This window comes from Lissotriton helveticus, chromosome 4_1 (assembly GCF_964261635.1).
Source record: "Lissotriton helveticus chromosome 4_1, aLisHel1.1, whole genome shotgun sequence".
Taxonomy (NCBI): Eukaryota; Metazoa; Chordata; class Amphibia; order Caudata; family Salamandridae; genus Lissotriton; species Lissotriton helveticus.
The window spans coordinates 170,492,239-170,515,875 of NC_136063.1; positions in this window are offsets into that span (position 1 = coordinate 170,492,239).

The following is a 23,637-nucleotide window of genomic DNA, read 5'->3' on the forward strand; positions in this document are numbered from 1 at the left end:
CTTGGTAAGTGCGACACAACAATATTTCATAATTGCGCACCACATAGTTCACCGTGGGCCACGCAGGTTCACTCGTTTAATTTATGCACTATTGTTTGTTCCTTCCGTTTTTTCTCGTTTCTTCACTCCGTCTCTTTTTCATCACCCTTCACGTTTAAACTTATGGATCTTCTTAATTCAGGCTTGTCGCATCTAACTTTCTATTTTCACATTTTTTAATGCACGTGCACCAGCAGGTGACTCCAAGTACTTCGCATGTTGGAGATATTCACAGCGCTGAATGTCATTTTTTGTTAGCTCTCACACAGATCCTGTTCCACACTTATACTACCTTCCTTTACTTTACCTACAGTGTACCCCCTGACGAAGAGCCCCTAGGCTCGAAATGCATCGGGGAGAGGAGTTATGTATGGCATCACCATATGGAATTTGAACACTTTGGATATATCGCTATTTACAATTTTGAACATTCGTTTATGAGTTGAAGTTTCAGTGAAATTACTACTTTGAAACAGAACTATGATACATATTTACGAACGAAATAAAAGTGAATAAAACTTTTATGGAACATTAACCTTCGAATTACCTTTGCTCATTTAAAGCACACAGGTGTGCTCAGGTCAACCACCCTGTGCTCACAGGGTTCCTTCAGGCTACTATCAGATATCACACTATTACCAACAGAAGGCACTCGAATAGCTTCAGGGATAACTGGAAGAGAATCTCTATGCGTTCCAGGGCTACTCCTGGGCTCTAGCAAGACAGTTGGTCTTAATTGGTAATTGCTATTTAAAGGAGCAACAGGGGAACCCACACACCTTTCAGGAGTTTTAGCATAAGCTATATGGCCCAGCGAAGATCTTTTAACGTTGTCAATTCCCTGGGAAAGTCATTGTTCTAAAATAATTATTTCATTAGATAAAAGAGAATTTGCTCTAACCAGGAAATTGTCCAATGTACCTGCCACCATTGTGCTCGATGATAGAGCTTTGCTTCTGGTCTCTCGGCCCGTCATGGTCCTGGATCAGGAGTGATGCTGCGCCCAGTGTTTGTTAGGAGCCTTAAAGAGACTACCTCAGTCACTCAAGAACCAAGAGGGGTGGCCCGGTCCAGTCTTGCACGGTCTGTAACTGGCTAGAACGGGCCCGACCTTGGCCCGGGCTTTGCCCGGCGCGCACCCGCGCGCATCCCGCGTTTCGCAGATGTGGGCGTAGCTAAGTAAGAGGAGGTGGTGGGCGGGAAGAGGGCCAGCTGTGTGTGATGACTCCACGCACTGGCTTGTGGTCCTCGCAGTCCCGCACCCGTGATGTGAGTTCCTCCGCTCTGCCCCAGTCAGCGTTTCAGCGTCCCACACGGTGCCTCAGAATGTCCCAGCAAAGAAGTATTGAAAAAAGGTCTCTGTGCCCTCAGACTACGGCTGCGAGCGGCTCCCGCGGAGCGGGGGCCGCGAGCCGTGTTATACTTGCAGGGAGGTGGTGGGTGGGAAGAGGGCCAGCTGTGTGTGATGACTCCACGCACTGGCTTGTGGTCCTCGCAGTCCCGCACCCGCAATGTGAGCTCCTCCGCTCTGCCCCAGTCGGCGTTTCAGCGTCCCACACGGTGCCTCAGAATGTCCCAGCAAAGAAGTATTGCATTTTTGCTGTCCCAACCCGTCCAATTCTGTGAATCGGCCGTTTGCGACATCAAAAAAAGTTGTACATCTTGCTCTAGGTCTCAAAGGATTAGTTTCTGTGCCGGAAAGTACCTCTTCCTGCCCAAAACTATCCCGACCTTAACAAAGGCACCCTTGCGATATAACGCAAGGGTGCCTAAGTTGGTGGTATGCAGCCACAAGCGCGGCAGGGATACGAGAGAGAAGAACTGTGCCATTTCTTTGAAAATAAACACAGCGCTGCACAGCAGCTTCACTTTCTCGAAACATTTAGCAAGGGCAAATAACTCTCGCCCAACAACAAAATACAGCAATGGAAAAAATTAAGACATTGTTATAATGTTGTTAATTCACACAACGTTTGCATTCTGATGAAAGCATTGCCAGATTAGTTCCTAAAGAACCAGCCGCCCAATCGGGTTCAGCATCTAATACTGATTGATTGATAAACTGATTGATTGAGCCAACACAATATCCCAACCTCATCCTTTCTGCAAACAATCCCCTTTTTAATGGTAGAATGTGCCCATTGGCTTTTGAATCTACAGCTCAAAGGAACAAGCATGAACAACAACAACACACAGCATTTCAAAGCAGGCACAACTGGAAGGAAATGGCTGGTGCATTATTCTCCTTTGTTTACCCAAATGCATGTTGTTTTTTCAAAGTGAAACAAGATGGGTGCTCATTTTTTGCATAAAATGATGCATTCCTGAAGTGACAAAAAGTTGAGCCAGTAAGATAATTAGTAACTGATATTATACAAGATCGAGAGTCCCCCCTAGAGTTTGTTGACCAGAGATGAAGTCTGAGGACTAGAGGCAAAGCAAGAGACCCTACTTTTCCACCCATTCAAGAACTACAGTAGTGATCTCGCCTTGCAGAAGTTTGCTGTGTAGATCAGATGCCTAAAATGTAGGCTGTCATTCACTAAATTTTTGGAGATGTGTTTAAAATGATACTATTTTAGGCATAAGGTTACATGAAGGATGCATTTTTTTTGGTGATTAGGTTGGCACTATAACTTTCTTTATGGAGTTTTGCCAATAATCAGAGGCTTGAAATATAACAGACTTCAGAAATAGAGAAAGAAACATGCAACAGCATTCCATTATATAAATGAGAAAAATAAAATCTAAGTCATCGTACCTGCCAATACATGTTGCATGTAGATATTTTCACAGTGCCGTCATAATAAGGATGTAAAGCAGCACAAAGGGAGAAATAGAGGGTGAATGAAGAAATGAACAACATGAGACAGAGGGGAAACATCCTTTACAACGCAACTTTTACCACGTAGTGCTATTACAACGCAGGTTTTACAACGAAAACCATTACAACGCATTGCGCTGGGGGGCGCTCTAGGATAGGGAATAGATTTAATTTACTATCCAACACCTTCCCTAGTGTCCACGGAGACTGGAGTTGGAATAGTAAATTAAACTATTCACTATCCAGCACCCCAAAGCGCTATGCGTTGTAATGGTATGCGTTGTAAAAACTGCGTTGTAACAGCATGCGTGGTAAAAGCATGCGTTGTAACGTAATACATCCGAGACAGAGCGATGGGTGCTCCTATCCTCCTGTGTATGTAGCTGTTCATACGTAAATTCACAGAGGTGTATGTGAGTCAGTCCGTGTTGGTGTCGTCAGTGATATGCAAGAGATAATCTTTCAGGGTTTGCCATATATTCTTGGGTCGGGAGGAGGGTGGCGAAGCATAGATTTCACTTGTAGTGTCGCAGTATATCAAATCCAGGATCCATGTGTCTACCATCAGGAGAGTGGTGGTACACCAGTGCAGGGACACATTGTGTCCTCATTTCCCCAAGATTTATGTGAGGGCAGTTCAGCGCCCGACCCCTACTGGTATCGGTTTAACATAGCCCAATATGGCCATGAGAGGGGACGGTTCAAGTGGAACATATATTATGAGTGATAGGGTGGAAAACATATCCTCCCAATAAGTTAGAATAGGCGCTAGGTTGCCACTCTTATTACTCCTGGTTTTGGGATTAAGGAGGCCAATGAAATGTTGGTGCACTTGTAGAAGATGCTTATTTCTAAGGACAACAATAGCAGATTAATTTACTTATGGCTTAAAATGAGGGCGATGTGCTGGTCAGAATCCAAAAGCTCAGGGTCCCTGAAGAAGGCACCCAGACCAATCAACAAAGGCTGGTGCCGGGGTGATACAGATGTCAAAATCCAACTTAGGTCCCTCCGAAGTCTCTTGTTAGCTCCTGAGGACACAGCAGTGGGGCGTGGAAGGCAGGAGCGGCGTCAGGTGAATTGTGAACTGATTCCAGGGTGCTGCTCAAGCTTCACCAACAGTTTCTACATAAACAAGGCATAGTGATGTAGGCTGTGACGTATGTAACGTTTACAACGCAACTTTTACAACGCACTACCATTACAACAAAACTTTTACAACGCAACATCCATTACAACGCATACATTTACAACGCAGTCATTACAACGCACGACACTACAACGCACACCACTACAACGCATACCATTACAACGCAGTCATTACAACGCATACCATTACAACGCAAAACTTACCATCCAATACTTACCCTACTGTTGCACCCCCTGGAGTTAGAATAGTAATTTTAACCCCTACACTATCCAACACTTACCTTATTTGCAATGTAGTGTAATGCGTTGTAATGGTATGCGTTGTAAATGTAGTATGCGTTGTAGTGGAATGCGTTGTAAAGGTATTTTTTAAGAATTCGTTGTAATGGTATGCGTTGTAAAAGTGTGCGTTGTAATGGATGTTGCGGTCTAAAAAATGTGTTGTAAAGGTATGCGTTGTAAAAGTGTGCGTTGTAACGTCATACATCCGGCTGTGACTGTCTACTTGTGTTTCCTAGTTGGATAGGACTTTTCCTGGTAGATATTGACTTGTTTGAACTCAAGATTCAGCTTGTTAGCAGCACTCAGTTATGTGAGTTTGTTCACAGAGTGTCACACATGTCACCTTGTGGCCATATTTTGAAACTTAAGAATGGTGCATTTTGTCAGTGTACAATAGATGAAGCATGCCAATTATCAATCACTGACTAGTGGAACGGTCAGACTCCAAACCTTCAACGTCTCAGCCCGGTAGAAAAAGTTGTGTCAAGGGCTTTCTGAACAAGTGATATGTTTGAGTGACAGAACATATGCCTTCTGGGGAGGGAAGAGTGGGGATGGATTACTCATGAATGTTTATCTGTAAGGTTTCTCGAAGAGGTGGTGTTTGGGTTGAGAGAGTGGTGCAGCACTTTCCACGATCCGCCCTGCCTCCATGTTTGTTATGGTTGAACTCCGTCTGCCCACTGGGTGAAGTTGAGGGATGCTCCTTTATCAGAAAGCTGAAAACAATATTTTGAAAAGGAAGAGAAAGTTATGGTTTTGAAACAAATATATCTTTTTCGTTATTTTTATAGATTGGAAGAATTGCCAGGAGCCTGTGTTTCTTGGAGGACAGCAGCTGCGATGGGAGCAGAAGATTGCTGGGAGCTCATATTTCTTATCAAATTTGTAGATGTTATGACATTCTAGTGAAGATAAAGCAACATTTTATGTTTCTGATATTTTCGTGTAAATAAATACTGTGCTCGCCTCACCCAAAAATGCTTGGAAGCTTTCTTTTTTATGAGAGAGAAATTATAGGGACACAAAATCCAAATTATGCATTACTATATAGTCTTGTTGGTTTGCATGGGCATAGGCTTGAGTAGGGCTCTCTAACCTAAATACATATACACACACACAAACAGGGAAAGAGAGTTTACCCAAGTCATACATTTTTCAAGTTCTCAGACAAGCCATCAGCATTTGTCAGTGTGGGGCCTTGAAGAAGCCCCAAGCCTGCAAACCAATGAAACGCGTGTTGGCTGTCACAACTTCATTGCTACTTGGAAGCTTAAGATATAAATAACAAAGGATACAGAAAAACAAGGAAGATAAAACTATTCATTTAAACACCAAAGAACCTGTAAAAGTTGCAACTTGTGTGTTCTCTCTTTTTGTATGTTGAATTGATCCGTGACAACACTGTGTAGAATCCTGGTGTCTGCCATCCGTATTTTGTGATTATACTTAATGCTTCAAAAACCTGAAGCACTAGTGGATTGCCTGGCAGATGTGCATTTGTGACCACTCAAAATTGGTGATAACTCTTTTTTACAAGAAAACAAGGATTCGGAAAGCCCAAAGGTCTGGTCTTAATGTGCTAATGCAAGCTGACACTGGCAAGGCATGCTCACATGTGCAGACCTAGTTAGTCTTGGCGTGATAGATGCTGCTTTACTTCCTCCTGGGCCTCTCATTTGTGGTTCACCCAGGTATGGTTCAAACATGCTCCTGCTGCAATCCTTCCCAGCGCCCTGCGTTCACACTACACATACGCATAGGGGAATGCAGCCTTAGATCTGTTACCTTCAAGTTTCATCATAATTCACAACATAAACACATTATCCTCTGCACCAAATGCAAAACTATGCTGGACTATCTCTAAAAACCTAAAGGGCGTCTCCTTTGGGTTCCGGGGGAACAGACAGAAGAGAACATTTGAAGTGTTGCTGTGGCATCATCGAGCACCAGGAGGCTGAGAATGAACGGTGGAAGAGAAACAACTCAAGAATGGTGCTACATGCTGCTTAATTTGAGCAGGTATTTGCCAGGGCTCAGTACCTGAACACAACTTATGACTGTGCAGTGGTCATACAGTTGTACATTTTGCATGAAGGAACCACCGCAGTGACATCAGGATTGTTAATTGTCAAAGTCGAACACAGAATTTAAAGGTGAAGTGACACCAGGTGGCAACAAGATCTTTCCTGTTTTGCATAAACGTGGAACACTCCTCATCTGGAACCAATGGCAACATGCGATGTATCCATGCATATTTCTGTAGTACTGTGCAAATGTAATTGGGCATCAGAGCATACATCACTTGTATTTGTATCGCAAGGTTCGGCCCGAGGTGGTGTCTGGGCACCATCAACAGAAAATAGTTTCTTATTGTTACCAAACTCAGTGGTGCTCATTTTATCCATCTCAGAAAGGTGAAATTTTGAGCAGATCCGCCAGGAATTACTCCTGTGACCACGGGGGCAAACATAGATCTCTTGATGGACTGCAACACTTACCTGAGCCACCAACCCAGAAGACAATCCCACTTCAGGAAAAAGACTCTTGCTTTTTTTAAAAGTTCTTTTAATTGAGTTTTGCAAAATCCAACACATTAAGTAAAATAGTCCTTGTACACAGAGTATTGTTCTGTTCTTAGCTCCTGCCCTTTTGTCTCCTTCATAGTCATTTCACATGATCACTTTGATATGACACGCCTACAATCATTCCTAATTTCCTTATCTGTTGTTACATTTGATATCTCATTTCCGTCAGGAGAATTCAATTTCAGAAGATCTTTCTCCTTGTTTAGAGTCTTGTCTGAAACTTGTTTGTTTGCTATTTTGAATGCCAAGCAAAGCGGGAAGACGCATTAATATTGGAAGCTTGTAGTAATCAGGTCCACGCAGGTAGAAGTGATTCAAGAAGATTTATTCAAGTTGGGTACAAAATTAGTAATACAGCAGTAGTACAGCCCACCAGGTGCAGCCAGCAAGGCGCTCAGTCCTTCTCCAACTGTGGTTTCCAGAGACTAACATTCCATATTACATCATCTCCACAGTGATCCACTGGAGGAGCAGTGGTTGACATGAACAGCACTAAAACCATGGGGCATATTACCAACAAGTAGCGATATTTATCGCTAAATAGGCTTAGCGACAATTTTTTTTATCGCTGAGCATCGCCGGAATTTATCGCTGAGGTTTCATCCTATTAGCAACGTTTATCTCCAAAGCGATACATTTTCCGGCGATAGCGGAGAAATGCGTGAATATCGCTGAGAATACAGCGATATTCACGCATTAGCAACAACATGCTCTTAGCCATGTTATCCACCTCCCATTGGATAACATGGCTAAGAACTGGTCTGGGCTGGTGTTAGTATTTGAAGATATTCGCGCTTAGCGCGAATATTTCCATCGCTACGCCTGCCTTGCTAATAGGCGATAGTGATTTGCTAACAGTTTGGGTACGCCCACTTTGCATGTAATTAGCGATAAATATCGCTAACATGCAAAGCGGGCCCCAAACCGCTCGCTATCACCTAAACGCTGTCGCTAACTGCTCTTAGCGACAGCTTGCGAATAGGGCGATAAAATTCCCTATCGCCACCCTTGATAATATGCCCCCAAGATACTACACTCTTCACGCAAATCAGTTGTCACTTCCCTAAAATCAATTTATTTGCAAGCTTAAGCGGAGAGATGTCTTGGAAAAGTTGATTGTGACTAAAAGACAACAATACGACATCCATATATGTGGAAAAAGGGTTCAGGCAGATCAGGTCGTTTACCCCTTTGCAGGGTTTGCCCGGCGTTAGCCGCTTCTCACCCAACTCACGATTACCCAAATAAAGAGGCAGGCGCTGGAGACTGGAAGGCAGGAAACAGGAGTTTATTTCCGACGGAACAGAACACGTCAAATCAGACAACAGGGTATCTTCTCGAGGTGCTCTCTCGACATCTCTGAGGCCTGGCCTCTTATACACTGGTTTATTACTTTATTACATGCAACACATTCTTAGTAATGCTTTGAAGTCCGGAGAAAGGCGTCTTTGGAATCCCCGGTTCAGGTCCGCTCCCACACATATCTACAGTAGGAGTCCCCACCCCTAATCTCAGCATAATGGCTATCGCGCAGCTGGGTATTCCGCTGGGAACAGAAATGCGGGTAATCGATCGGATCTAGGGGTGTGAGGGCATTGATTAATCCCCGCTCCTTTGAAGTGAGGCGAGGTCCTACTGTAGAGGCAATAAACCGCATCTGTTGGGCTAAGTGAGGGCCTGGGGTCGGGCCGAACAATCGGGCAAGGAGGAAGAGGTTATCAAAGGGGCCTGTTTCATGAATGAGATGAAAGGGTGTGGGGGGTTCAGCGCGGGATGTGGCTCGGAGGCAGGGTCACGCTGGAGGTGCGTTTAGGGCCAAGCTGTCGAAAAAAGGGGGGGGGTGTGCTTGCGAAGCCGGGGTGTGAGGGGGTGAGACGTGCTGGCTATCGGCAGTAGGCAGAGGGGTCATGGTATTCAAAATGGCTGCTGCTTACGCGCACGCATGGATCCGAAAGGGGACAAGATGGCGCCGATAATGTTTACGCCACAATCTAGATTTTAACAGTCCTCCCTTTTTAACATATCTAGCCAGCTTGTCAATTTACGTCAATCCCCATTATATTTCTTATTTCGAGGTCATACAATGCTTTCATGTGTTCAGTTTTGAAGTCCGAAGTCTTAGGGCACATGCAGTTAGCAATGAGCGAACACAGAGGTGGCAAACATTGAATACCTAGGCAACACCCACACAATATTACGACCGGTATCAATATAAATGTGAATAACCTCCATCCCCAGTCCTTCAAGGTGCCCCAAAACCAGCTTCCAAGCGACCATCCTTCCTGTTCCTGGTGAACCTCTGAGGAAAGTCTGTGGAGGTGTTCGATTGCTTTGTAGACTGAGGGCGAGTTATCTGGCACGTAGGTGCAACAGCTGGACCCAATGATGCGGCATGCTCCTCCTCGGTCAGCTAGAACCACATCTAGAACAAGGCGGTTCTGAAGAGTCACCAGGCGGACTGCCTGAAGTTCGGGCGTATTGTTAGTGAGGATGCCAGCCGTGATGTTCATGGTTGTTTCTACTGCCTGGGTCAGGTGGCGGATGGCGCGGCTGTTTGCCATTGGGCCCCACAGAGGAACCAGTCCTTTCACTGCATCCAAGAACTGTGCTCCAGTGGAGTCGGCTTGTTCAATGTCTTTTGCGCGCTTCTGTCTGTGGTGGTTTGCTGGGGCCACGTACGTTGGAGGGAGAACGAAGGCGACGTAGCAGGTACCCCCCCCAGCTTTTTGGAAGCCAAGTGTAGGCTTTGGTGCCGCAAACAAAGTACATATTCGGAGAAGCAACAAAGGAGGGGGGATCGATGGCGTCCAATGTTCTGGTGATGTGGCAGGAGCTGTGACCCACCGGCTGTGTTCCCAAGCCTTCGAGGCACACGAGGCCCGTGACATTGATAACAGACAGAGCCACCGTCAGAGTGGCAGCAGTTCGTTTCCGTAAGTAGGAGAAGGTGGGTCTGGCTGGATTATGGAACACCTGCATTTCGACTCGTTCCTTAGCAGGGATGTCCATCTGGAAGGAGGAGCCAGAGGTCAAAGGACAAAAGGGAGCAGAAGTCCTTCCGGTTTTGTTCAGCCAGAACCCGTGGTAGAAGTGCGACACTGTCTGACCAGAAGTGGCGTTGTCCCTGTAGCTCTCTTGCAAGAGGGTCAACCAGGCAAGGCAAGAACCGTGAACTGAGAAAGGGGAAGGGATGAAAGGGATGGAGTGTCCGGTGGCATGCGGGAGCAACCCGCAGAACCAGCAGTTTGTGGCGTTGGCGGCAAGGTTGTGTTGGTGCAACAGTTGCACGAAGGAATTGTTCCAGAACTCCTTACGCCTTTCTCGGAGCTGAGGCGAAAGGGAGATCAGGTGATGCTCCTTCGTAGTAGTTGGCTGTGCAGTGGTCAGCAATATCTGATGAGCGGGTGCGCTCTCTTCCATGATCCAGAAAGAAGTCATGAGGAGGAGGCAAAAGAGGAGGACAATGAAAAGAACAATTGTCTTCGATTTGTGTATACTGTCAGTCTTTGGATTCCGATAACGGGTATTTCCTGTTGATTCCGTTGTCTTCTTATCTGGCGCTTCCATCATCTTCAAGGTGCTCGGTAGTGGGCAGAACCGCTGACTTCGTTTAACCTCTCTTCGGGTAACCCTTGGTTGTGTTTAGGCTACCGTTCTGAGATTCAACTTAGTCTGTGGTCTACTTAGCCGAAGCTCCCTCCTTTCGACGCAGGAAATACCCTTCCCTGGATGGTACAGTGGGATCAGAGAATTTTGCAAGTTCGAGTGCCTCGATATCAGGATAACAGTTCAATGATGGCCGGTCTTTGTTCAGCAGTTCTTCTTGGGTGCTGACGTTTTCTGTTGTGGTCAGGGTCGAGGAGACCTTCTTACAGTGGTGCGCGTGTAGCCAGTGGTGCTTCCCCTCCACTCGAAGAGCCGTTCGGGTGGTAATCAGTACTTGCCAGGGGCCCGTCCACCGGGGTTCCAGACTCTTTGTCCGTTGGAAATTCCGGATCAGCACATAATCTCCCGGTTGGATATCGTGACCCGGACCCCTGGAAGCATCGGGGATGGCCTGCTGCACCTGCTGATGAATGACAGACAATGTTTTAGTCAATTTGCACAAGTAATCAGAGAGTAGGACGTCTGGGACGTCGTGAACGGAGGTCGGTTTAGGGGCAGTCCAGAGGTTCATCGGTCGCCCAAATACCACCTCGTAGGGGGTCAAATGGTGCTTAGTGGGAGTGGAACGCATCGATAGCAATGCAAGTGGGAGGGCATCTGGCCATTTAAGTCCTGTGGTGGCCACTATCTTTGACAGTTTTAGTTTCAATGTGGCGTTGTGTCGCTCAACTAAGCCAGCAGATTGGGGGTGAAAAACTGCATGAAACCTCTGTTTTACACCCAACCCTTTCAAAATTAGTTGGATAACTTCAGCTATGAAGTGGGGGCCGTTGTCGCTCCATAGAATTTGACAAAGACCGTAGCGAGGGAAAAACTCTTTCAGCAGTACCTTGGCAGTGGTCATGGCAGTGTTATCACGGGTTGGATAGGCTTCTACCCATTTGCTGAAAGCACACACAATGACCAGTACATACTTCAGGCTTTGGCATCTTTCTAGTTGGATGTAGTCCATCTGGAGGACCTCAAAAGGATGGTCGGGGACCCCAAACCCTCCCCGGGGTACCACAGTTCCTTTCCCAGGGTTGTGTTGCAAACAGATAAGGCATTGCTGGACCAGGCGTCTGGCTGAGTCGGGAATCTTGTCGTTGTGCCAAACCCTGGAGATGAGTTCGATCATGGGGGCAGATCCTATGTGTGCGGGGGAGTGTGCCATAGTCAGTATGGGGATCAAGTATGAATTGGGTAGCAACCATTTGTTGGTGTCCTTTGTCCGCCAGCAGCCTTCCTCGTCTTTCAATCCCACCCGTGCCCATTCAGTCAATTCGTGTGGTGAGCTGGCCATCTGGATGTCCCTAATCGTTTCCCTAACGTCAGTCCATTTTTCTGCTTGTGACCTGGTCACATACATACGTGTCGTTGTCCTATTCTCAGCTGTGGTTCGGGCAGTGATGTCGGCCAACGCGTTTCCCTGTCCGACTAAGTCTGTCACCTTCTTGTGTGACTGACATTTGATTACCGCTAATCGTTTGGGAAGGAGAACTGCTTCAATCAGGGCGGAGACTAAATCTCCGTGGAGGATGGGCGTGCCGTGGGACGTCAGGAATCCCCTCTCCCTCCATAAGAGTCCAAAATGGTGAATCACTCCGAAGGCGTACTGGCTGTCCGTGTAAATGTTTGCAGTAGTCCCTGTCGCTATAATACATGCTCGTGTGAGGGCAATCAGCTCTGCCGCCTGTGCGGATCGCTGCGCGATGCGGGCAGTTTCAACTACGGTTTGGGCTGTGGTAACTGCATAGGCAGCTGAGGTGGTGCCGTCGGGGAGTTTTATGCAAGAACCTTCTACCCATAGCTCTCCGTCAGGGTCCATGAAGGCGGTGTCTCGGAGGTCAACTCTACTCCTAGTCTGCTCGTCTGTGAGGGTAACACAGTCATGTATAGGGGGGACGTTCGGGTCGTTTTCGGGCAGGGGCAACAAAGTGGCTGGGTTCAGTGTGGTGCATCTTTTCAGCGTGATGTGGGGTGCAAGCAGAGTCAGTTCATATCCAGTCAGTCGGGCGCTAGTCAGGTGTTGCGTCTTGGTCTGGTTCAAGAGGGTGTCAACAGCATGGGGCACTAATACCGTGAGGGAATTCGAGAGTACGATCCTCTCACTCTGTCGGATAGAGACAGCAGCGGCAGCTACGGCTCGAAGGCAGGCAGGCAAGGCTCTCGCTACGGGGTCAAGGGTGGCAGAGAAATAGGCACATGGTCGTTGCTTGGGGCCAATGGTTTGAGTCAGGACAGACAAAGCGCACCCCTCCCTTTCGTGAGTGTAGAGAGAGAAGGGCTTTGTGTAATCGGGGGTTCCTAGGACCGGTGCAGAACAAAGGGCATCTCGAAGTTCTTTGAAGGACGATTGGCATTCGGGGGTCCAACGGAGTGGGAAGGGGACATCTTTGGCTAGTAGGGAAAGTAGCGGCTTTACAATGAGGCTGAAATTTGGCAACCACTGCCGGCAGAAGGAGGTGAGGCCTACCAGGGAGCGGACTTGTTTCTGGGTCTTTGGGACGGGGGTTTCCAGAATGGCCTGAATCCGATCAGGTGTAAGCTTTCTCCCGTCTTTGGACAAGAGGTGGCCTAGGTAGGTGACCTGGGGTTGGCAGAATTGCAACTTCTTTTTGGAGACCTTGTGGCCGTTTTCCGCGAGGAAGTGCAGGAGTTGGACGGTGGCTGTGACTGCAAGTGGAGTGGTGTCGGCCGCCAAAAGGATGTCATCGACGTACTGTATAAACACCACTCCCTCCGGTAGCTGAACGGCGTCCAGCTGTCTCTTGAGGGCCTGGCTATAGATGCTGGGACTTTCTGTGTAGCCTTGGGGAGCTCTACAAAATCTATATGAGCGGGATTTTAACGTGAAGCCGAAAAGGTAGCGGCTGTCCGGGTGGATGGGGATGGAGAAGAAAGCGTTTTTGAGGTCAATTACAGTGAAGGAGGTGGCTGTGGAAGGAATCAGGGTCAGAATGGTGGCGATATCTGAGACTACAGGGTACTGGGGTACAACTACCTTGTTGACCTCTCGAAGGTCGATGATGAAGCGGTACGCTTTCTCATCTCCCTCGCCCTGCTTTTTCACAATGGGTAGGATGGGGCTGTTGCAAATATTGCTGACTACTTTCTCTACCACTCCTGCCTCTACCAGGGACTGAATAATCATTACCAATGCCTTCTCACCTTCGGGCGATATCCGATATTGTGGGAGTTTTGGGAGTATCGCATCTTGGCGGACAGTTATGCGCACGGGATCGATCATCATTCGTCCTACATCAGCGTCCGTTTTAGCCCACAGATACAGAGGTAGAGAGTCAAGTAAGGATGCGTCAGCGTCTGAGATGGAAGACATGTGTAGTGCATGATGATGTCTGAGCAGGGTCGGGTTATCGTACAGGATGACCCGAACCCCGTCCTGTGAACACCTGATAGTAGCTCGGAAATGCTTTAGTAAATCAAGACCCATAATGGCATCGGGGTGTTGGAGGAAAGCAGAAACGTCGTGTCAGTGGGGTTACTGTCCAAGTCGAAGGAAACCGGTGCGGATAAAGGGTTAGTGGAGGGCGTTCCATCAAAGCCTATTGATGTTATGTGTGAGCCAGACAAGGGTGCCCTTGGAATCAGTCGTTTAGATAACGCACTACGTGTCGCGCCAGTGTCTACCAGAAATGGAGACTTCGTACCTAGGACCTTAGCGGTGACGTAAGGACCTTGCTGGTCAACATAGAGCTCGACTGGATCCCTTCCTTGCCCTTGGCAGTCCTATGCAAAGTCGTGAGTGTTGTCGCAGTCAGACTGTTGGCACTGGTTCTGTCGGGGGCGGTCAAATGTGTTCGGTCTGCCAGGTCTGTCATTGTTGGTGTCGTGGGTGTGCCCTCGCCCCTGCCCTCTAGTTTTGGGGCCATTTGCCATGTCTCTTGTCTCTTTATTTTTAAGCATTTCCAGGAGGACTGGGCATTGAGACTTCCAATGACCAAATCCTTTGCAAAACGCACACTGGTTCTCATCGAGGTCTGTTCGTGGAACGCCGGGTGTGGGTGTGCGGTCTCTAGGGGGTGCATTTGGTTGGTAGTTTCCTCTATACCGTTCCCTTCCCGTCGTCACTCCTTGTAATTGAGCAATCATCACTCGCTCTTTCAAGTCCTTTTTCTTTTTCTCAGTCGCCCTCTCGTTCTCGTTCTTTTGGTGTTCGTAATACTGAGCCATCTGAAGGATAGCTGCAGGTTTGGAGGCCCCCCAACTACTCTCGTTCGTCTGTAACTTTTGGGAGACCTCTTGCGATAGACCCTTCACGTAGTTTTGCACGAATAGGTGTTGTCCGGTTGCAGTGGTCATGTCTTGGCCACTGTAGTCGGAGAACACCGTCTCAAATCGGGAGAAGTATTCTGATACGTCTTCCTGGGGTTTCTGACGGCAAGCCGTGACTACCGACCAGTCTACCTTCTTCTCTGGGATCAATGTCTTTAGCTTCTGAACTATTTTGTCCGGGAGTTCCAGTATGTCTTTTACCGGTTTCTTTCCGGGCTCCCGTTGCCTATCTAGTTCACTGAGTTGATTCCAGGTATGTCCGAACAGATCTGTGTGGTCGGCTTTTCGGATTTGCTTCCACACATCAGCCGGCAGACATAACCTGAAAAACAAGTCAATGTCCGCTAGAGTCATTATGGTTGAGCCTAAGGCTGTACCTAGTTCGGTATAAAATGCTGTCGGGTTCTTTCTTAAATCGGGTAGGGTTTGCCTAAAAGTTAAAATATCTTGCCGGTCCCATGGTTGATAAACCCAGTTGTACACAACCCTCCCCTTTGCATCTGCATGGTTGATATCGTCGTTCGTTCCCTGACCTCGTGGGGGAACCCAGTAAGGGGCGGCTTCTCTGATAGGCATCATGGTGTTGCCTACTTCTGATGAGGACCCAGTCGTTTCGGGAACTGTAATCTTAACTTCCGGTTTTTGTTCCGTGAGGTGGCGGAAAACCTCAAGCGTTTGCATGAAGAGGTCCGCCGCATCACGCTCGGCCTCGTCCCCAATATCGACTTTTCTATATAACGCTGTCAGTTTAGTAGGACCCCGATTCTGATACCTGTCCTCATATGCGTTCAGGGTGTGGTAACTAAACCGTAAAATGAAATGCCGTCTGTGGCTGCCGGCATGCGAATTGTGCATATCCATCGTATATTCTTCGCTCTCCTTCCGTTCTACCAGTGCCTTTGCTATCTTGTCAATTCCCTCTCGCTCATCTTTGCTCAATCTATTCAGTCTACCCGGTGGCTGTTTGCTAGTCTTGTGTTCATCTGATGTCGTTACTAATGCGGCCGGAGCGGAGGCCGTGAGGGCTGGGGCACTAGCTTCAAGGTTATTCTCATTTGCACTCGGAGCTGGCAAGTGTTGTACTAGGGGTTGGGAGGGGGCATAAGGGGGGGGCATATAGATGACCGGAGGACTTAGCAGCAGCTCATCGTTCGCCCGTTGTTTGGAGGTCAGCTCAGGGTAGAGCGTAGAGGGGGTCCTAACAGGACACTGGCCTGTCGATTCAGATTCCTGTTTTTGTCTGGCTTTCTCCCTTTCTTTTATATCTTCTTCTAGTTTCTTAGCGCCAGGTGGGCTGCCTTTCGCAACTCTTTTCCTATTCTCGCTTCTTCTCTTTTCTTTCGTTGTTCTGCTTCTTTGCGCCACATGCCGAAACTATCAAGCATAGTGGGCGTGGTTTTATTGTTACAAAGGGCTGTTTCCAGCACGTTTATTTTTGTGTCATCGAAGGATCCTATCAGTGGCCACTGACTTTCCTGATCCTTTTTAGTATATTTATTCCATAACTTACTATAAGCTACGGCGACTAGTCCATATTTTAAAAACATATCCTTATTAGGGGTGCCCTCCAGAGGAGCCGGATGATCCACCTCTAATAAGCGGTCCGGGCTGAACCAACTACTGACCAATGGGGAGAAGATAGGCATGACGGGTTACAACGGGGACAAAAGTCTGCACTACCTATCCTTCACTACTTCGTGAAGACTAGACAGAATATTTCTATTCTACAGTATTCGCAAATAGGGAATACCCAAAGAGAGACCCAATATCGAACAATTAATGTTCGTTCAATCAAACAATCAGTGGCGAGAAAGAAATAGGCACGACGGGTTACAACGGGGGCAAAAGCCTGCGTTACCTATTCTTCACTATCTGCAAAGGAGGACAGAATACTTTTACCCTTCCCCGTTTGTAGACAGAGAATTCTCGAGAAAAAACAATCCTCGAACAAACAATGTTCGGGCAAACAATCAATCAGTGGGGGAGAAAAGATAGGCACGACGGATTACAACGGGGGAAAAAGCCTGCGTTACCTACCCTTCATTGCATGCAAAGGAAGAGAGAATACTTTTATCCCTCTCAGTTTGCAGACAGAGAATCTCCAAGAGAACCAACAATTCGGAGAGCAATACTAGTATTTTCCAATCAAACAATCAAATATTTCCTAGTTTGTCGTGTTACACGACCTTACCCGGACCGTATGGACAGTTTCTCGTCTTCCGCTTCCAGCGCCCGATCGTCCTCTATTCTCTGTAATTGCTGTGGCACTCCTGATGGTTCCCAGTCAGGACCGTAGATCACTCGAGAGAGGTCTGTTCGGAACCAGTGAAGTTCGGATGATCGGCTGCCAGACAAGGGTCTATCGGGCAGGAGCTCTTCCCGATCGTTGCAGTCGTTCACTCCGTCGTCGGGACCTCTCTTCCGCTGGGAACAGAAATGCAGGTAATCGATCGGATCTAGGGGTGTGAGGGCATTGATTAATCCCCGCTCCTTTGAAGTGAGGCGAGGTCCTACTGTAGAGGCAATAAACCGCATCTGTTGGGCTAAGTGAGGGCCTGGGGTCGGGCCGAACAATCGGGCAAGGAGGAAGAGGTTATCAAAGGGGCCTGTTTCATGAATGAGATGAAAGGGTGTGGGGGGTTCAGCGCGGGATGTGGCTCGGAGGCAGGGTCACGCTGGAGGTGCGTTTAGGGCCAGGCAGGAGAGGCCGGGGCTGTCGAAAAAGGGGGGGGTGTGCTTGCAAAGCCGGGGTGTGAGGGGGTGAGACGTGCTGGCTTTCGGCAGTAGGCAGAGGGGTCATGGTATTCAAAATGGCTGCTGCTTACGCGCACGCATGGATCCGAAAGGGGACAAGATGGCGCCGATAATGTTTACGCCACAATCTAGATTTTAACATATGGGCTCTGATACCGTGTATACATTAAAGCTAGTATTTAATTTTTATTTTGAAACATTTGCCACTTTACAACAATCTAGCTGAATGTGATTGGCTATATTTGAAGGAAATTAATAATAACATGCTGAGATGCAGAACGTTTTATTATCTTGTATTCTTGTATTATCAACTTGTGCATTTTAGAAAACTGATTACTTTAAAAAGCATTTTATTTTAACTTGTTCCATTATTCAGTATTAATTACAAACTAATACGGGGATCAATTAGAAAGGAGATGTGTTTTATTTCAATCATGTTTTATCTTGTATCATTTGTAAAATATTGTGACGTTTTTTATTACCTAATAACAATAAACTCAACTACTGCAGTCTTTGAAACAATGTTTTCTTTAAATTCTATTGATACTGCTTTCCTGGCAGCTGCAAGAATTTCCTCCTTGACTTGAAAACAGTAAACTATTAATCCAGCGTTTCAGGGCCCACAACTTTGGATAATTTTGGATCTCTTTACTCTTACTTTCTTATTTTGGTCCGCAATGCTTCCGGGATCACAGAGTTAGTGGCACCCATTTGGCTGAGCGTCTGTGCAGGCTGTGATGTTGCTGGGTGTCCTGGTATGTCCCATCCCATGGTGTAATCAAGACCTAGCACCAGACGTGAGAGCTGGTGGCCTGCGCAGCGTGGCTGCATGGTGTGGAGGGTGCCATGTATGTGGTTTGCAGTGGCATGTGGTGGGACCTGCTATATACACGCCGCTGGCGGAATGTGAGCAGTGAGGCCCGGGTGTGCATGGGCAGGCATGCACCAGTGGCGCCAGAAGGGGCTGTTATGCCTCTGCCTGGGTGTGCATGGGCGGGCGGGCTTGCGATGTTGTCTTGTGCAAGTGTGTGTACTTTGCCCGTCATGTATTTGGACTCTGTTTCAGATGACGGCTCTGACTCTGATGTGTGACCTGGTATACTGCTATACATACCGGCAAGTGGTGGGAGACACACCGGTGGTAGCAGGTGAGCAGTGTAGTCTGGGTGCGCAGGGGCGGCACTCTCTCTCTCTCTCGCCCTCTCTTCTTCTCTCTCTCTCCCTCCCTCTCTTCTTCTCTCTCTCTCTCTCCCTCCCTCTCTTCTTCTCTATCTATCTCTCCCTCTCTTCTTCTTTGTCTCTCTCTCCCCCTATTCTTCTCTCTCTCCCTCTCTTCTTCTGTCTCTCTCTCCCCTCTCTTCTTCTCTCTCTCCCCCTTCCTCCCTCTCTTCTTCTTGCTCTCATTGTCCCCCTCTCATCTCTCTCTCCCTCCCTCCCTCTCTTTCTTCTCTGTCTCTCTCTCCCACTTCTCTCTCTCTCTCTCGCTCTCTTCTTCTCGGTCTCTCTCTCCCCCTCTCATCTTCTCTCTCTCTCTCCCTTCCTCCATTCTTCTCTTTCTCTCTCTCTCCCCCTCTTTTCTCTCTCTCTCTCTCCCCCTCTCTCCCTCCTTCACTCTCTCTCTGTCCTTTGATATGCACAGGACACACCTTCTGATCATGTTTTTTGTCTCACAGGCTGTGACCTACAGAGTGTCCAGAGGGGAGCCGCCATGTGTCTTCATTTCTTTTCTGTGTTAATTTCAATAAAGTTTCTTTGTTTGCTCCGAAAGTTAATGTGTGATGCTCATTTCTGTAACGATACGTGCATGTCAGCAGTTGTGATTGTGCGACATCAGGCGGATTATTTCATACATGTTTAGGTGTAGCTGATGTGGCTTGTCTTTGGTCGGGGGAAAGCCAGGGAGGGTTGTCCTGGGGGTGGTGTCGGTGGGTGTTGTGGCCCTCTTGTGTGTCCGGGCTGCATGATGAGTGGCTCAATGACATCTGTTACCCTTCCGTTGACGCCCTGGGCTGGACTCCCTTTTGTGGTGCAGGCTGCCATCTGACTTTACACCAGGTGTTAAATTCTGGATGCTAACGTGCCTTATTGCGTGTTTTGTGCTGTTATCGCAGATCTGGCTGATCATTGTGAATGTTGAGATGTCGTGTTTTTTTTGGCTTTTTGCACGGGAACGCCTACTCTGCATTTCATTAGCGATAGTTGCAGAGGTCCTTTATTGCGATGTTTTTTGCTGCTGCTATCGTGGGTAAACTGGTGCTGTGAGCTGTTAACACCAGCTTGTGAAGGGGGAGGTAAATTTATCACGACTTTGGCTGTAATAAAGTGCAGTTAATTCGGCGATAGCTCCTTGTGAGTATGCCCCTAAGTCTACCAAGCACAATCCAAAGCAATAGTATGGCTTAGTTATTTAAAGAGGTTCAGAAAACAAAGACTCCTCAAAACAGAATCTGGACTAGGCATAAAAGGATGGATAAGACAAGCATTAACATCTTAGAAGCTCAGTCAGGAATCAGTGTTTGTCAAAGTCAAATTTAGGGAAGGAATCAAAGGAGCACAGAGGCTATCCTCTCAATGTCCAGTCAGGGGGCAGTGTGGAATCAGGACTGGGATTAGCAAGGACTCCAAGAGAGTTCAATATAGGATCTGCAGAAAGGGGTATGACAAAGAAGTCCAGAAGACAGTCCGCAAAGAAAGTTTGAAAGAATCGCCCATGCTCAGCAGGGTAAACGGTAAGTTATAATCCAGGAGTCGGTAGAGCCACACCTTTTTTGTCACTTCATCAATAGAAGTCCATTGTATTTGTTTCAGTTCCAGATTAATTCAAATGTTGCAGACTGCAAGATCCAGGCAAATTCTCACACAATACATGGGAATAGCATCCCCTTCACGCACTCAGGCTAGAGCATAGTAGTCCTTTCATTCGTCTGCAGGTTTTCCCGAATTCTCATTGTCAAGGTCTGTTTCTCAGACCATGTTTCTGTTGCCAGTACTTAAAAATAACAATGCATGTGAATACCTGCAATAGAAGAGCTAGCAGAACATGAGAACAGTTTTATGCAGTAGGATGAAATACCGGCCTTCAGAGTCAAGCTAAATTAAACATGTAATGCACTAGTGCACATTTAATATGTGTGTGCACAAATTTATATAAATATGAATCCATGAATGCATTTTATTTCATGTTACATAAATCATAATGTATAATCACTCAAATTAATCAAACACAAATATGACCAAGACCTACATTTGAAAGTATGTACGTATAACATTAGTGCAGGGGTCTCCAACCGTTTGTGTAGTGAGAGCTACTTCTGGTCTGTGAAAATTGTCCTGAGCTACTAAACCCCAAGCATCTCACACATTTTTCCGAGAGACCACCCCATGCCCAATTTCATTGATGATTTTAAGCCTAATTTCTTCAGATCCCATACTGTGGTTTGAACAAAATACTTAAGAGTTCCCATCTAGAAACACTGAAAGGAATGACTTTGGATTTGTGTTGTCAAGACGCTTCAAAACTGTATAATTAATAGCTTCAAAATCAATACCTTTCAATTAATAGCTGTCACTGAAATAATCATTGTAATGCAGCTCAATTAACAAACATACAGGAAAAGCAATCTTACCTTCAATGTGGAACTCTGATGTCCTCTAGTACTGTGTAATTTGGTAGCCTGGCAGGGGGGACAGTTCCGAAGAAGTCATTATAGTAGTGAAGTAGTCACAGTGTGTGGCAGTCAGCTGGTGTAAAGCTTTGCTGAATCACAATTGCAGACGGATTCTTCTACTGTAGCTTTGACAAGATCGCTGTGCTTTTTAATTGCCAGATAAGCTGAACTTCAGCTTTGTTTGAGAAAGTACAGATTTTCTCCTCCACTCTGAATTCTTTGGAAGGTGAATTCTCAATTTTTCAGAAGGTTACGATTTGACTTTAAGGTTTTTATGGCACCAGTCATGTTCAAAGTTGTATTCTCATTGCTCCTTTACTTTGTAGGAGTGTCCGTCGACTAGGACTGCAGTACACATTTCTAAAAGAACTTTGAAAGATACTGAAGATTCTTCTCAACAGCTATCTTTTTTTCTTGATGTCAATACACCAGGTCTGCACTAAACACTGCTTTGTTCTTATCTTGTGCAGCAAATAAACATTTGGAAAGGTGCTGAAGATTCTTCTCTCCAGCTACTTTTTTCTTTATGTCTGAAACACAGGCCTGCAGTATACATTGCTTTGTTCAACTAACAAAAGGACTTCTGAAAGCTGCTGAAGATTCTTCTTTTTAGCTATCTTTTTTCCTTGATCTCAATAAACCAGGCCTCCAGCAAACACTGATTTGTGCTTGTGCATCAAATAAAAAATTGGAAAGGTGCTGAAGATTCTTCTCTCCAGCTACTTTTTCTTGTGTTTGTAAAACAGGCCTGCAATACACATTCCTTTGTTTTTGTTCAACTAATAAAAAACTTCGTAGGGGGCTGAAGATTCTTCTCTGCAGCAACTTTAATCTTGGTGTTAGTAATGAAACAGATACCTAGGTTTGTGATTTCACCAGGAACTGTCACTGAACAAGTATGGATTATGAATGCATATAAATAATTTCAGTGAGAGCAGTGACACTGCATGGTGTCCACTAATCCCTTATAATCTGGGGTGTAGCTTGAGAGGTCAACTCTTATGGTGTCGTTTAAATGTTTGTCAGTCGGATGTGTGCGAAACTTAGATTTTATGAAGTTCATATTGGAAAAGGCGGATTCAGAAAGATAGGTAGAGCCAAAAAGGGAAAAAAGTTTCAATGCAGCTGTGTGGATGTTCTTAAACTTTTCAGCATCCACAAGACTCCATAAATTAATGTCAGATTGCCTTGATTTCAATTCAATGTCATTTTGAAGTGTGACAATCTCCATTTCCATGGTGGCTGAGTCAAGGTTCAGAAGCACACTAATTTTCTCGGAAATGTCACTAACATCCACTTCCATGAAGTGGTTGGAAGTGAAAGTCACACAGGGCTCTAGTTGCTCAAAGTCACTAAATCTGTCACTGAACTCTTGATTAAGCCTCATGATGAGGCTACTGTATTTTTCTATGTCCAGGACCTCAGCCTCAGCTTTGTTTTCTGAAAGGATTGGAAGCACAGAGGGAAAGTCCTGCATCTTTCTTTTCTGTACATGCTGTATGAAAAGGTTAAGTTTTGATTTGAATGTTTTCACAGAACTAATCATGTTGGTTATTGTCTTGTTTTTGCCTTGCAACTCGTAGTTCAATACATTTAATTTTTCTGTCACATCTGTCAAAAAAGCTAAATCGAGCAACCATGCAATGTTTAATAGCTGTGTGGTATCTTCATTTCTGGACTCCATGAAAGTTTTGACTTCTGGCAATAACAAAAGGAATCTTCACACTATTTTTCCCCTGCTAAGCCATTGGATTTGAGTGTGCAGTAAAAGGTCACCATACTCGGCTGATAGTTCCTCAATGAACAATTTAAAGGTTCGGTGCTGCTTGGCCTTTGCACGAATTGAATTAATAATTTTAATAACAGGAGTCATCACATGTTCAAACCCCATTACCTTGGCACATATTGCCTGTTTATGTATAATGCAATGGTAGTTCAATAGCGGAGGGAAATCTGGATCTGCTTTACAATTGGCAATGAAACTGGAATGACACCCTATCATTGCGGGCGCGCCATAATTTGTTATTGCCACTAACTTTTTCAATGGGACATTTTGTTTCACAAAATAATTTATCACCTCATTGTGGATGTCAGTTCCTCTGGTTGCGGTTTTCAGAGGCAACAGAGTTAACAATTCCTCTTTATCAGTGAAATCTTCAAAAAACATTCTAACGAACATTGCCAACTGTGCAATATCGCTTGCATCAACAGATTCATCCCATTGAAGAGAAAAATATTTGCATGTCTTTAAATCCCGCTCTATCTGCTCTATCATGTTGGCCTACAATGCAGATACCCTACTTGCCTTATAACTGAACATCTCAAATGGCAGACCTAATTTCAGGGCTATTTTTAAAGTCTTTTGAATAAGGACTCTGACATTAGAAGTATT